At 43.5% G+C, this 14058-nt stretch overlaps 1 protein-coding gene across 2 annotated transcripts in view; it reads right to left on the bottom strand.

The window, feature by feature from the left end:
• APBA1 (amyloid beta precursor protein binding family A member 1) overlaps window positions 1-9669 on the bottom strand; it is a 101572-nt gene extending 91903 nt beyond the window's left edge. Inside the window, exon 1 of one of the 2 annotated variants that reach the window (XM_080972525.1) lies at window positions 9582-9669. The gene's annotated coding sequence lies outside the window, so the exon portion shown is untranslated. Of the gene's footprint in view, window positions 1-2558; window positions 2609-9581 lie in introns of those variants that run through there. The other variant, XM_080972526.1, reaches the window with a different exon arrangement.
• Between the last annotated feature and the right edge of the window lie 4389 nt (window positions 9670-14058).

Here is a 14058-nt window from a genome sequence, read left to right as displayed (position 1 = left end):
GGAAGCACCTGAGTATCTACCGTATTTTTCACTCCATAAGACACACCTAGTTTTTAGATGAGGAAAACACACAAAAAAATATTCTGAATCAAATGTTGTACTAAACTATTTAAAGCAGCAAAGCGGGCAGCTCCTGTCTGCTTTGCTGCTTTAAAGCGAGCCTCAGAGGAGGGAAGGAAGGGGAGCCATGGATCCTCCGCTCGCAACTGCAGCGGGATCCCACCGCCGTCCGTAGGCATTTACTCTATAAGATGCACAAACATTTCCCCTTACTTTTTAGGAGGAAAAAAGTGCGTCTTATGGAGCAAAAAGTACGGTACTTGGAACCCGAACGCTGAAAACCCGGAAGTGAGTGTTCCAGTTTTCAAACTTTGTTTTGGAAGCCGAATAGGCTCCATTTGGAGTCCTGAGCTTCCGTTTTGAGTGTTGCACTGCTAATTTGCATCCTACCATTGTAACTAATAAGTTCCTCTTCCAGTTTTAGTGTTGCGCTGCTAATTTGCATCCTACCATTCCGACAGAAGTCTTTCATTTCTGATTGCAGTGTTCTGAGGTGATATTTGGAGCTTATATTTGGTGCTTTTGTTTTTGCTATTTTTTGTGTTTTTGTTTGTGCGGGTTTTTTGTTTTTGTGACTGTGTAGAACCCAGTTCAGCTACTGATTGATTGATTGTGCTACTGCAGAAATGGATAAAAGCAGCAAAGGCAAGACAACCGTTAACATTGTTTATTGCTTGCATTTTATGGATCAATGGTCTCATTAGATACTAAAATTTCTGTTAAATTTAATTTTAGATTCCTGCTTTAGCGGTTGTTTTTAATTGTCTGGAATGGATTAATCCGTTTTGCCTTACTTTCTATGGGAAAGCGCACCTTGGTTTTGGAATGCTTTGGTTTTGGAATGGATTTCTGGAATGGATTATGTTTGAGAACCAAGGTATCACTGTAGAGTATTCGCTTTCCATGTATACAGACACAAAATGCTCAAATAGGACAGCCCCACTCAAACAAATTATATCTCAGCTTGAGCCTTATGGCCATTTGCCCTTCTCTCCTCTTTTTGCAGCATGCAGCAATGTGACTCAGAAGTTTCCATTTTGTCCAAACCAGGAAACTATGTTTATCAGATTCAGAAGCAACAGCTTCAAACAGTGGTTTAAGTCATTGAGGTAGTTCAAATTGGAGACTTGCAGGTTTCATTACTGTGCATGGCTAATAAAGGAGAGATGGGGCTGGGGGGGAACAAAAGGCTCTGGCTTACCTTAGTATGCCACCAAGATATGGTAATCTGAACGAGGCCAATATTTTCATTACATTTTTGAGTAATTCCATAGAAAAGTTTAAAAACCTTTCTTCTCTAAAATACAATTTTACGCTGGCAGTTAGGCAGACTAATCTATTTCTCCTTCTCTACTGCTAATAAAATAATAAAATAATTTGTCATCTCATAATAAAGAATTTATCCCCTTACCACTTTTGTAAAATACCAAGCGTTTGGCAAAGGAAGCCCAAGCCTTTCATTAGGTGAATAATATTTGAACTGTTGGAGCTGCTGAAAATTTTGCAGGCCTGTATTTTCCAAACTTAAAGGTAAAGGTAAAGGTACCCCTGCCCATACGGGCCAGTCTTGAGAGACTCTAGGGTTGTGCGCTCATCTCACTCTAGAGGCCGGGAGCCAGCGCTGTCTGCAGACACTTCCGGGTCACGTGGCCAGCGTGACAAGCTGCATCTGGCGAGCCAGCGCAGCACACGGAACGCCGTTTACCTTCCCGCTGGTAAGCGGTCCCTATTTATCTACTTGCACTTTGACATGCTTTCGAACTGCTAGGTTGGCAGGTGCTGGGACCGAACAACGGGAGCGCACCCCGCCGTGGGGATTCGAACCGCCGACCATGCGATTGGCAAGTCCTAGGCGCTGAGGTTTTACCCACAGCGCCACCCGCGTCCCTTTTCCAAACTTATTTAGCTTAAATATATAAATATTTCAAACAACCCAATTCATTTTCTTTCCATGTATCATAAACACTTATGGAATAGCTTCAGTCAGGAAAACTTTTTTTTCTCACATGAAATTCAGCGAATTAATTCCTATAATTTTATTTATCAAATAGCACTGTCTCTACATTCAGATTATTCAAATGAGCATTAATTGAACCGATACGAACTCTAGCATAAAGACTGGGTTTAGCTCTATTAAAAATAAAAGAATGATTATCTTCAGTATCCTAACATATGCTTATCAGGTAGTTCTGTGCAAGCTGCGACTGAAAAGTGCAGGTGAAAACACCAATTGATTTCCATTTTGAAAACAGCATATCATTTTGTAGAGTCCATTGGCAACAATCAGATTTGAATGGGAATACTTCTTTTTAGTGGCTATTAAAAAATGCCTTTGTACTGCTTTGAGTTTCTGGTTTATTATGTTGATCAATGATCTGTATCGCCCCCCCCCCCAAAAAAAACCCCCACCATTTTTTCCAATCACCATCAATACGGACTACACATCTGTAAAAGCCACATTGTACAACTTTTAAGCACATATTTAAAATGTTTATTACCTGTTTCTCATTGCAACAGCAATCTCACTGAGGCAGATGTTCTGGGAAATTTTGAGTCATGGCACTGGGGTGTGTAAGACACAGTCAAGGAAACCGGGTGGGGAACATGAAGGTTAAGAGATCAGCACCAAGCCATCCAGCTATAGCATACACATATATTATAATTTTCTATTAAACTATTGGAATTTAGAAACATTTGCTGATTTACTGAAGAACACTCAGAGATCTAGCCCCTGTCCATTTCCAGAGCAATGCATGTTACAATCCCCTAGGCATTGTAACATTCCCCTAGGAAGTCCCCTTCTTTTTTCAGATGGGCAATAAGGAAGTTGCCCAAGGAAGCACACTCAAGCCATTATAGCTCTGTTGGGGTGTCCACCGCATCCTGTCTGCCTCTCTGCCCACTGAAATATACAGTGGTACCTAGGTTTTCGAACAGTTTAATTCATGAACAACTTGGAAATCGAACGCCGCAAACCCGGAAGTAGGTATTCCAGTTTGTGAACTTTTTTCAGAATCCGAACTGTTCCGTTTTGAGTGTTACACTTCATTTTTCAGTGCCACACTTCTGTTTTGAGTGCCCCCGCTCCTGCTTGCAAAGGTGGAGGAGCTGGATCGGGGCAGCTCAGCTGGGGAGCACAAAGCCTCCCTTCCCAGCGCGAACCCCTCAATGGAAAGTGCGATGGAGCCTGCACCTCCCCAGCTGAGCAGCCCGATCCAGCTCCTACTCCTGTGCAAGCAGGAGCAGGGGCAGGGATCTCTCGTGGCAGCTCAGCTGGGGAGGGCAAAGCCTCCCTTTCCAGCTGAGAGATCCCCGCCCCGCTCCTGCTAAGATCTTTGCTAAGGAGAGGGATCCTGCAGGAATCTCAACTCGAACATAAATGACATCCAACCTCTGCTTAAAAACCTCCAAGGAAGGAGAGTCCACCACCTCTCAAAGGAGTCCGTTCCCCTGTTGAATAGCTCTTACCCTCAGAAAGTTCTTCCAGATGTTCAGTCGGAATCATCCTTCTTTTAACTTGAAGCCATTGGTTTGGGTTCTAGCCTACAGAGCACGAGAAAACAAGCTTGTTCCATCGTCCATGTGACATTCCTTTAGATATCTGAAGACAGTTATAATACAGAATCATAGAGTTGGAAGGAACCCTGAGGTTCTAGTCCAACCCCCTGCAATGCAGGAATATGCAACTGTCCCTTATGGGAACTGAACCTGCAACCTTGGTGTTATCCAGCGCTGAGGGCCTTCTGGCGGTTCCCTCATTGCAAGAAGTGAGGTTACAGGGAACCAGACAGAGGGCCTTCTCGGTAGTGGTGCCCGCCCTGTGGAACACCCTCCCTTCAGATGTGAAGGAAATGAGCAGCTGTCTTATCTTTAAAAGACATCTGAAGGCAGCCCTGTTTAGGGAAGTTTTTAATATTTAATGCTGTATTGTTTTTAACACTTGATTGGAAGCCGCCCGGAGTGGCTGGGGAAACTCAGCCAGATGGGCGGGGTATAAATAAGAAATAATTATTACTACTACTACTACTACTACTACTACTACTACTATCAGCAACATACTCTATCCAACTGAGCTATCCTACTGATGCCATCTCCTCCCAGTCTCCTCTTTTCCAGGTTAAACATACCCAGCTCCTTCAAGCGCTCCTCGTAGGGCTTAGTTTCCAGACCCTTGACCATCTTGGTCGCCCTCCTCTGCACACCTTCCAGCTTGTCAACATCCTTCTTAAATTGTGGTGCCCAAAATTGGACACAGTATTCTAGGTGTGGTCTGAGCAAAACTGAATAGAGTGGTACTATTACTTCCCTTGACCTGGACACTATACTTCTGTTGATGCAGCCTAGAATAGCATTAGTTTTTTTGCTGCTGCATCACACAGTTGACTCATGTTAAGCTTGTGGTCTACTAAGACCCCTAAATCCTTTACACATGTACTACTGGAAATCTAGTATATTTGTGCATCTGGTTCTTCCTGCCTCAGTGCAGAACTTTACATTTGTCCCTATTGAAATTCATTTTGTTAACTTGGGCCCAGTTCTCCAATCTGTTATATGGTCATTTTGAATTCTGATTCTGCCTTCTGCAGCATTAGTTACCCCTCCCAGTTTGGTGTTATCTGCAAATTTAATGATGATGATGATGATGACAACGATGATGATGATGATAATGATGATAGCAGCAGCAGCAACAATACTCCACCCATCAGTTTCCCCAGCTACCCTGGCAGCTTCCAGCACATATACAAACATAAGAAAACGTCAAACCTCAAAAACTTCCCAAGCATCTCCTCAAGACCTTCATCCAAGTCTTTTATAATGTTGAACAACAAAGGGCCCAGGACATAACCCTGCGGACCCCACTTGTGATAGGTTTCACCTCACAGTGGCTGGCAAGAATGTATTTGCTAGGAGTCTGCCAAACCTGTGAGCTCTAATGTGTGAGCCCCTTGTTTTCTCACATATTGTAGTCTGGAAGCAAGACTTAATGGGCACTAGAGGGTGTTGCTTCACTGCAGTATTTACAGACACTGGAGGAAGCAACTCTTGAGCACAGTGACATTGTCTACCCAGTCAAGTCATAGTCAAGTGTCATCATTCCAACACCCTAGTAATGCTTTTCAGCCATTATTATAACCCACCAATAAGCACAAACCTATCAATTGGTTGTCAAAGGGTACACTCTTGTTTTCCCATAGATTTTAGTCCAGCGGCCGAATCTGACATTTCCAGCTTTTTTTTTACGAAGACTGACAACAAACCTGGTCTGGCCCTGATTTAAATAAGTTTCTGGGTGATCAAGAATAGCTTACCCACACAGTGTTAGACATGCCTGGTGTTTCATTCAAAACCAGTTAGCCTTGCCAGTATGTGCATTGTGAGCGGACCAAAAACTTGTAGCCCAGGTGTTGGCAGGCCAATATTTTATGAATCATGGTCAAGGGACCTGTTTAACAAAAGAATCTGAGTGCCTTCAGTGTCCCATTAGGTTCAGTTCTTCTTGAAGACCTGGTATCACATTTGAACAAGGTCATAATAAAATGTATAAAACTGTATGTATGTATATATACATACAGATATATATGATTCCACATATTTTTCCTCACATACATTCTTGTGAAACTCCTGAAAACAAACAGCCAACACCACAAACAAGCTCTCACACTGAAATAAGAAAATTTGTGCTTCCAGGGTCTCCCAGATCCTGTTCCTTGTTCTATTTAAATCAAGGCAGGTCCACTATGGCCCTCCCAATGCTGTTGGACTCCTGCTTCCAGCAGGGATGATGTAGTCATCAACATCTGGAGAGGGCCAGGGAAACCAACTGTAGACTAAACCAAGAGGAAGGTTGAAGGGAACCATACCAGCACAAGGGAAATTTAAGTAATGAGGTTCTTTCTACCTCTGTTTTTTTCTTCTTTTTAAAACCAAAATCAATCTAAGCAGAGAAAGACTGAAAGTAGAGAGCGTGCTTAATCCTCTCCCCTCTGATCATTTTTTTCAGCTCTAAAGCAACCTTTTGAAGCTTCTTCTACCATTTATATATATGAGAGAAAACATATGGGGTCCTCTGGGGACCAGATGGGAAAGGTCTGCATAACCTCCATTTCCATCTGGTCTTGCTCTGCCCACAGAGACGATTTTGGTTTTTTGAAAAAGGTGGAGAAACACCCTATACAAATGCACACAGAAAGAACTCTGAGTTTATGGCCTGAGTTTATGTAGAAGAGACCTAAATTTCATTTTGTACTGCCGCAGGATGGAACTGGAAGGGGAAGAATGAAGAGGTATTATATCTAAAATGTTGCAATGGTGCACTGTTGTAATTTCTTAAATGCAGAGTTCAAATTAATTCAGTGATTGTGAGTCAGAACAACCTTCTGTGAAACCTTGAGGAGGAAGGAAGACCTTCATCTCCTGCCTTTCCATGCTAGGCAAGCTGGCTGGCCTGCTTTTGGTCAGTTCCCCACATTTAGTCAATGATACCTTTGTACATTTCCTTGAAGGTCACAGACAACACCTTTCATTCTTCTTTTGTATTTTTATTAAATATTTTCTTGATTTTCAGAAGTATGTGTAATGTCTCTTGTATCACCTTTCATTCTTAAGGCTTCTTTTATAAGATATCAGACATCAGAGAGGCAGCTATGTAGCTTAAAGACAATTAAGGGTTGAACCGAGAATGACAATTATCAAACAGTTCAGCTCTTTAAATACTTATTCTTAACGATTTAATACATTACATATTTTTAAATTTTATTTTAATCCCAGCAAATAAAAAACAATTATTACAAAAGCAAAAGTAACCTTCATATTTAGAAGGTTTAGAGGGTTTTTCCCGATGAATTTTATTGCTTTTTTTTTTACTTATTGCTGGTTTTGCAATTTTTGCAATTTTTAAAAAACCACTTAGAAGCTTCAAAAAATTTAAGTTTATAACTCAGTATTAAATGCATCCATTTAGATATTCCACTGATTTCAAGCAAGTATGCTTCGGATCATAGCTTTAAGAACAGCACATTTTTCAAACAGCAGAATTCATTTTGAGCTAATACAAAATAAATTTTCTGCATGCAATATGAAAAACATTTCTGCTTCTCTCAAGAAGCACTGTCTTCTTAGAGTCAACCTCCCCTGGCAATTTTTCAATGAATCAACCAATGACTCAAACTACAAATATCTTTTCTATACCAGCTTTCTAAAATGCGAGGCTTTACATTGAAGACAAAGCAAGAGTCAAAAGACATTACTAATATTTCAAATCAAGCCAGGCGCATTAGTGCATAACAAAAATGTAGCTGCAAGCTAGAACAGCTACAAAAGAGGCATTATACCTCCATGAATTATAAGATACATGTCTAGTACTACTATTACTTGGCCAAACCAGTTCAAATCTGGTGTTTATGGCACTTTTAAATTCAGATTACTGCAACCATTCTTCAATCATTTTATAGCAAACACAATAGATATTTTCAATCAACCTGGCTTTCAACTTTATCACAATGTACTGTATAGTCTCATAAACACCATCTGAAGTAAGTTAACATGATTAGCCCAAAGCCACTCAGTTACCTCCATAGTATTTGAGTCTATTATCTCCCACAACGAAACCCAACTTTCTATTAAGCTTGCCCACTTTTTAGTGATGGGATTCCTAAAACTTTTACAGCTAAGAGACAAAGAGAAATGTAGCAGTATTCCCCAATGCAGAACCTACAAACCATAAAGAAAGTCACCTGCTGAATTTCTGCTAGTCATAGTTATTAAAGGTACAACACAGCAGGACAAAAAGAAGCTGACGTGTACATACTTTCTAGATTTCAAACTCATAAGCAAAACTGCTCTCAAAAATGCTGCAACAGAGGCATATACAGAAAATGTAGTGCTATAATAAAGCTATATACACAGTACTCCTGTTTTGCTTTCATTTTCTAAATACTATTGGCTAGTATGCTGTGCTTTAAAACAGGCTAACAGCACGACTTTCAGTGGTGATGAGGAACCCTAGATTGCCTATTTAGAATAAAGATATATCCAGGGCTTTTTTTCAGCCGGAACTCGGCTGAACTCAGTTCTGGCACCTCTCAGCTGGGCACCATTGCCATTATAAGAGAACAAGTGAGGTGTTCATGGTGGGTTCCAGCACCCCTTTTTCTAGAAAAATAGCACTGTATATAAGTTAGAATTAAAAGACAATCAAATCTTGGACAGTATTATTACAAAGATTGACTTAATTTGAGGCCATGGTCAATCACACAACTGGGAATATCCCCCATGGATTTAACTGTACTTTCTTTAACTGGTCATACATGGTCCTACCCGCTGTATATTTACTCAAAAGTAAGCCACTCTGTGGTTTCTGTTGCTTATGTGAAACTCGGTGTATGAAGGACCACAGCTGTGCAGCACAATCCTGTCATTGCTCACTCATAAGCAAAACCCACGGGACTTATTTCCAAGAAAGCATGCGTAGGATTTTGGTCTTAATATGTTTAGGGATGGAGATGCATGGATGTTATGCAGATCTGCCCCTCCACAGCTCCCCCCAAAAAATACCAAAAAAAATGCCACTAGGGATATGCTGGATATGCTTGATATACTAATTTCTGAAATGACTTTCAGATTTAAGACTAAGCAGAAATGGTTCCTGTTTTGTGTTATTGTTAATGCAGCAACAAAAATACAATACTGTACTTTTTTTCTCCATTTCTCAGCCAGCAATAAATATGGCATTGTATGTGTGCTTCTGGAAACACAGAAAAAACACTTCGCATTTTGACAGCAGTGCAGTAGAATGTAAGGTACTGTGACTCAGATATTGTTCAGATGATGCAGATGGGTCTCTGGAAATACATAAACAAAGGGATGCCTAAATGCATATTGATGGATGCGCACAGCCATACCAAAATAAGCAGCATACTTTGAGGCGAGAAATTTATGTCACATGTCTGATCTGCCCCTCACCCCTGCATTTGCATCCATTTAATATGAAGGATTGTTCGGAGGCAGGAAAAGGGTGAGCCTTTCCGTTCATTCTTGGCGGTGGGTACCGCTCCTTTTGAGATAATATGGTCTAGAAGCGTTTTTAAAAATCTGACGTTACAGCCATTGGAGAGCTACGCCAAGTCTTCTCAAAGCGAGCCTTTAAGAAAGGGGAGAAAGCACTCGCCGAAGCTCCCGCTGCAGCCCCGGCGCCCGGCGCCCTCCGCGCAGCACCCGGGAGGCGCCCGGGCGGAGCCCCCGCCAGGAGGAGGCGGCGGCCGGGCGCTGCAGGAGGAAGGTCGGCTTCCCCTCCGATGCGGCACCTGGCGGGCCCCGCAACTCCAGGCAAGGCGGAGACCCGGCCGCGCCCCCCCCCCCCGAGATGCCCGCAGCCCGACGAGCGAGGAGCCCCCGCGCCATTCCCGGTCCCCGTCGCGCGGCTGAGGAGCCCCGGCGGCGCCTGCTTCCCCACAGCCCCTTCTCGGCCCCGAGGGAGCCGCGCATCTCTCTCTCTCTCGCGCGCGCGCCCGCCCGCCCCCTACCTGTCTGGGGAGCCGCGGCGCCCGCCGCACTCAGGGCGCCCAGCGGAGGCCGAGGCGGCGGCGGCGGCGGCGCTGGGCTGGGCGGCCCACCTGGAAAGCAGCTTTCCGCGGAGCCGCTCGCCCGGCCTCGCGCTCCACCATCTTCCTCCTCCGGCTCCGCCCCGGCTCGGCTCCGCAGCCTCCCGGCCAGCGCCTCGCCCGCCCGCCCTCCGCCCCGCCCTCCGCCCGCCTCCGCGCTCGCTCGCTCGCTCGCTCGCGCTCCTCACGCTCGGCCCCGAAAGAGGAGGCGGCGAGGGGCGGCTCGCCAAGGCAGCCGGCGAGCAGGAGGAGGAGGAGGAGAGGGCCGGCCGGCCGGCCTTCCCCTCAGCGCGGAGCCCCGGCTGCCCGCCGGGATGAAGAGAGGCCCCCAGCCCCGCCCTCCGGACTGTTGGAAAGAAGATTGCGTGAAGAGAAGGAGGATGACGGGACTCAAAATTCTGCAATTCTCATAAAGGACCTAAGATGTTATTGTGAACTTAAATACCGTGGCGATTTTTAAAAATGCATAGAATTAACACTGAAAAACTTTTGCAATTACAGTGGTACCCCGGGTTAAGAACGGACCTCCAGAACGAATTAAGTTCTTATCCCGAGGTACCACTTTACTGAACTTTGTAAACCTGTTGTGGAATAAGTATAATGTTTTAGGAAAATGAAGTTGTAATGTTATCCTTAAAAAACACACCTTGAGCTTACAAATTATATTGCGTGGGAAGTGATTATGATTACCTGACAGTGTGGCACTTTTAGAATCTACTTTATGCTGTTATTAAAAAGTCAGTTTTAAAATGGAAGTAAACTACAACCATCAAATACAGTAAGGCTAAAATGGTTTTTTCCTAGCCTTCCGCACATAGCAAAATCATCCAAAACTTCATCAAAATTTGTCTAAGTTTGTCACTTTAAGTGTACAGAATGCTCAGTGTGGACAACCTCTCTTGAGACATTGTGGCCCTTATTTCATTTTTAATTCTTTTGAGTCTTGAAAAACTCCTCTCTCCTGAGCAGTTAGTGACCATAAAGCTAAGAAATAGCCACAAGATTGCTTCCACATTAGGAAAGGCTATCTGAATTTTTTCCTTGTATATAATTTGATAAAGGTCTGTATGAGACAGAGAGTGCTCTGCTGTAAGCCTATGGCTTTGTTTCCTGAACAGGTGAAAGTGCAAAATATCATCAACAGGTTTCAGGTCAATATCTTCTGGGTATGTTTTCATCAACAGTTCAACACCTTGCTTAATTTCTTGCTTAGATGCTGTCAAATTAGCAAGAATGGCAAACAGTCTAATTTTCCTTTAAAATCCAGGAGTGAACTGTACAAACTTGCACAAGAACTCAATAACAGGTCTGATTTCTGAAGGGCTTTGCTGACCATGTGAAAATGACCAAGCACATGGATCCAAAAATGCAGCACAAACACAAATTCCAGTTCTTCCATTTTCTGCAAAAGATCGTTAGCTTGGAGCCTGGTCTCCCCCTTCCCCTTAACATCAGAGTACAAATGGCTGAGGGTATCGGCGATAGCACTGTAACTTTCCAAAACAGCTTCTGTGGCTTTTGCGTGTACATCCCACCTAGTGTCTGACAAATATTAAGGCACTTTAGACTGAGGTGGCAAAAATGATTTTAGAACTGCCCATCTCTTTGTGGAGGATGAAAAGAAGGTATAAATTTCACTGATAATGCCAAAACAGTTCACTGCATCAAGGCAGCAATCCACAGCTGAACAGCCCACCAGATTTAAAAAATGACCTGCGCATGGAATAAATTTTGCAAATTGTTTTTTTTAATGATTTTTTGCTGCATACCATTGTACTTGCCAGCCATGTTGGCAGCATTGTCATAAGACTGCCCATGGCATTTTCTAAAGTCAATTTCAAGCTCAGTAGTAAAATAGTTGAACACTAAATCAGCCATGCTTTCTCCTAAGTGGTCTCTTAGCTCAAGGAAAGTTAAAAATCTCTCAGTTGGCAAACCATCTTCAGGTGATACATATCTGATAAATAAAGTCAACTGATCAGTATGTGAAATGTCAGGAGTGGAATCTACTGAAAAGCTGAAATATCCAGCCTTTCTCACATTAGCCAGAATTGCATCCTTAACTTTTTTTGCCATGAGCTGAAAAATTTCCTCACATATAGTTTTTGACAAATAAGAGGGATTGCCTGATCCAGAATGTCCATACCGATTGATAGGAGCATGTAAAAATGGATCAAATTTTGCCACTAGTTCTAAAAGACCATTATTTGGTGATCCAAAATGTTCATCGTCTCCCCGAATGGTAAGCCTTATTCTACAAGAGTGCATATTACAGCAATAATTCCATGACATGCTGCCAGTATTGCTGTACTGCTTTTATTTGTTCCTCTAGCTTGGAAGTAAACGTTTGCCTGCGCTCCCTTGTTAGGTAGGCCAACATGGCATTCCTATGCTTCTCTGAGTTTTCATGACTTTGGATAAGATGGGGTTTGTGCCAGTCATCAAACCCTTCGGTAGCCAAAGCTGTGGAAGAAGATGCAAGGTCTGGAAAGAGTTTACAAAGCAAAAAATCTGCCCTTTTGAGGGAGAATATGCAAGCCACTCTCGGCTATATGTTTCCCCATTTACTTTTGTTGGATGAAAAAAAGCTTTTGTGCAAAACCTGGACTGCTTTTTGTACACTGATTTGGAATTTGAAAATGGTCCACGATGATGCAGAACTTGAGAGGGACCCCTCTCTACCCAATAGGCTACTTTCTCATGTGATTATTCTGACCACAAACCAACATCTGGTACGGTAGATCTATGTTTGGCATCATCTTTCTCTTGCATCTGGAACACCTTGGACTTGGCCTACTATCATATCAGGTGTGAACTGCAAAATCTGACTATTCACATTCTTTTCTTGTGGCTCTTTAGCCTCTCCCTGCCCAGTAAGTGACTGTTGAATTAGTTCTATATTTTCATGGCTGCTTCCTCATAATCGTCTTGCTGTACCACATCCTGCTTCACTGTTTCTCTTTCAGGGAGGTTTTTGTCTGGCTGAATGCTTGTATTTGGTTCAGACTGAATAGCTTCACTGCTGACTCTTGTTGCTTCACTGAGTGGTTGATGCACGAAAGCAGTGATTGGTCTTAACTTCATTATCATAGCATTTCTGAGTCTCTGTCTCTTGCGCTTGCTAGCGCCACTTTTAAATCTTTAACTCATACTTAGATTAGAATCTAAAAATAAGAATAAAAATTAATCTTCAACTGGGTAAACTCGGGCTTCTGTCACTCTTCAGTAGCTGCCACCACTCACTGACTTCCCTATGCCTTTCTTGAGGGGCAGTGAGACCCCTCTGGCTGACTCCTGGGGTTTGGAGATGAAAACCCCTAACTTTGTGTTTCTCCTAGAGGGTTGGCACTTGCACATTTTTGGGCTTTGCCCCTCCCAGAACCTTTCTTAAGGCACTGGTAGAGGGCAGAGCAAGTGAGACTGTAGGCACAGCACTAGACTGGGCTTTTAAACAAAGAACAAATATTTTCTTGAGTGTCTACAAGTAACAGGATTTTAAACACAAAAGGCACTTTAAATTAAACACAGAAAAGGAAACCACCACCGGGCACAAATAAAATAAGACAAAACGCAGTTCCTCTGACCCTGAACTGATCCCTATACTTCTGTCCGCCCTCAGGATGAGGTCCAGTTACCAACCTGAAGCCTGGCCTCCTGCCTTCTACAGGTAGTTCTGGATCCCTCCGAGGATCCCTTCCCTGATCCTCAAGGCCTCTCTCTGCCCGTGGGCAATCTGCAGTGCATGCTGCAGGCACCAACAGGGCTCTGTGAAGTGTGAAGGATAGACTTCTCTGCCTGGGAGGGGTGAGGCCAGTGCCAGTCACATGTGCTTGCCTTGCTCTGTTCAAGCCAAGAAGGAGGGAAGGAATGGGGGAGACTTGGGAGAGCTTGCTTGCGTAGTCTTATCTGCTCCATGCAGCCTTCCACTGATTAAAGTGTAGCATGTACCACTACTGACTGACCCTTGAGCTGAGGAAGGCTGTGCAGCTGGTTGTTGACTCTCTGGGCCTGCTGGCTCTGGATTCTGAGATGGAAAATTCTGGGGTGCAAGGATACTTGTCAGGGTGAAAGTCCCCGTAGGTTTCTGTGGTTAGCGGAAGAAGCCAAATACAGGAGCAAAACAGCGGTCAGTAGATCACAATCTTTATTGTTGCGCAACAGGTCTCCACACAGAGTAAGAACCCCAAACATGGGTTACAAGCTCTTTGAAGACCTTCCCTCCCTACCCAGAATACATATCCAGAACCATAATTTATACATCGCTGATACATCATCATCATGTCGCAAGGAGCGAGGGAAGTCGTGAGGTTACCCAAGTTCATCAACTTGCCCTGGATATCAGATCAGGTTCCCAACACCTTAAGTACCCGCCACCTAAAGAACAAGAAAACTATCAATG

This window comes from Podarcis pityusensis (genome assembly GCF_964106645.2).
Source record: "Podarcis pityusensis genome assembly, chromosome: 11".
In the NCBI taxonomy this organism is placed as follows: Eukaryota; Metazoa; Chordata; class Lepidosauria; order Squamata; family Lacertidae; genus Podarcis; species Podarcis pityusensis.
The sequence above is the reverse complement of the archived record's forward strand: the minus strand, read 5'-3'. Positions and strand labels throughout refer to the sequence as shown.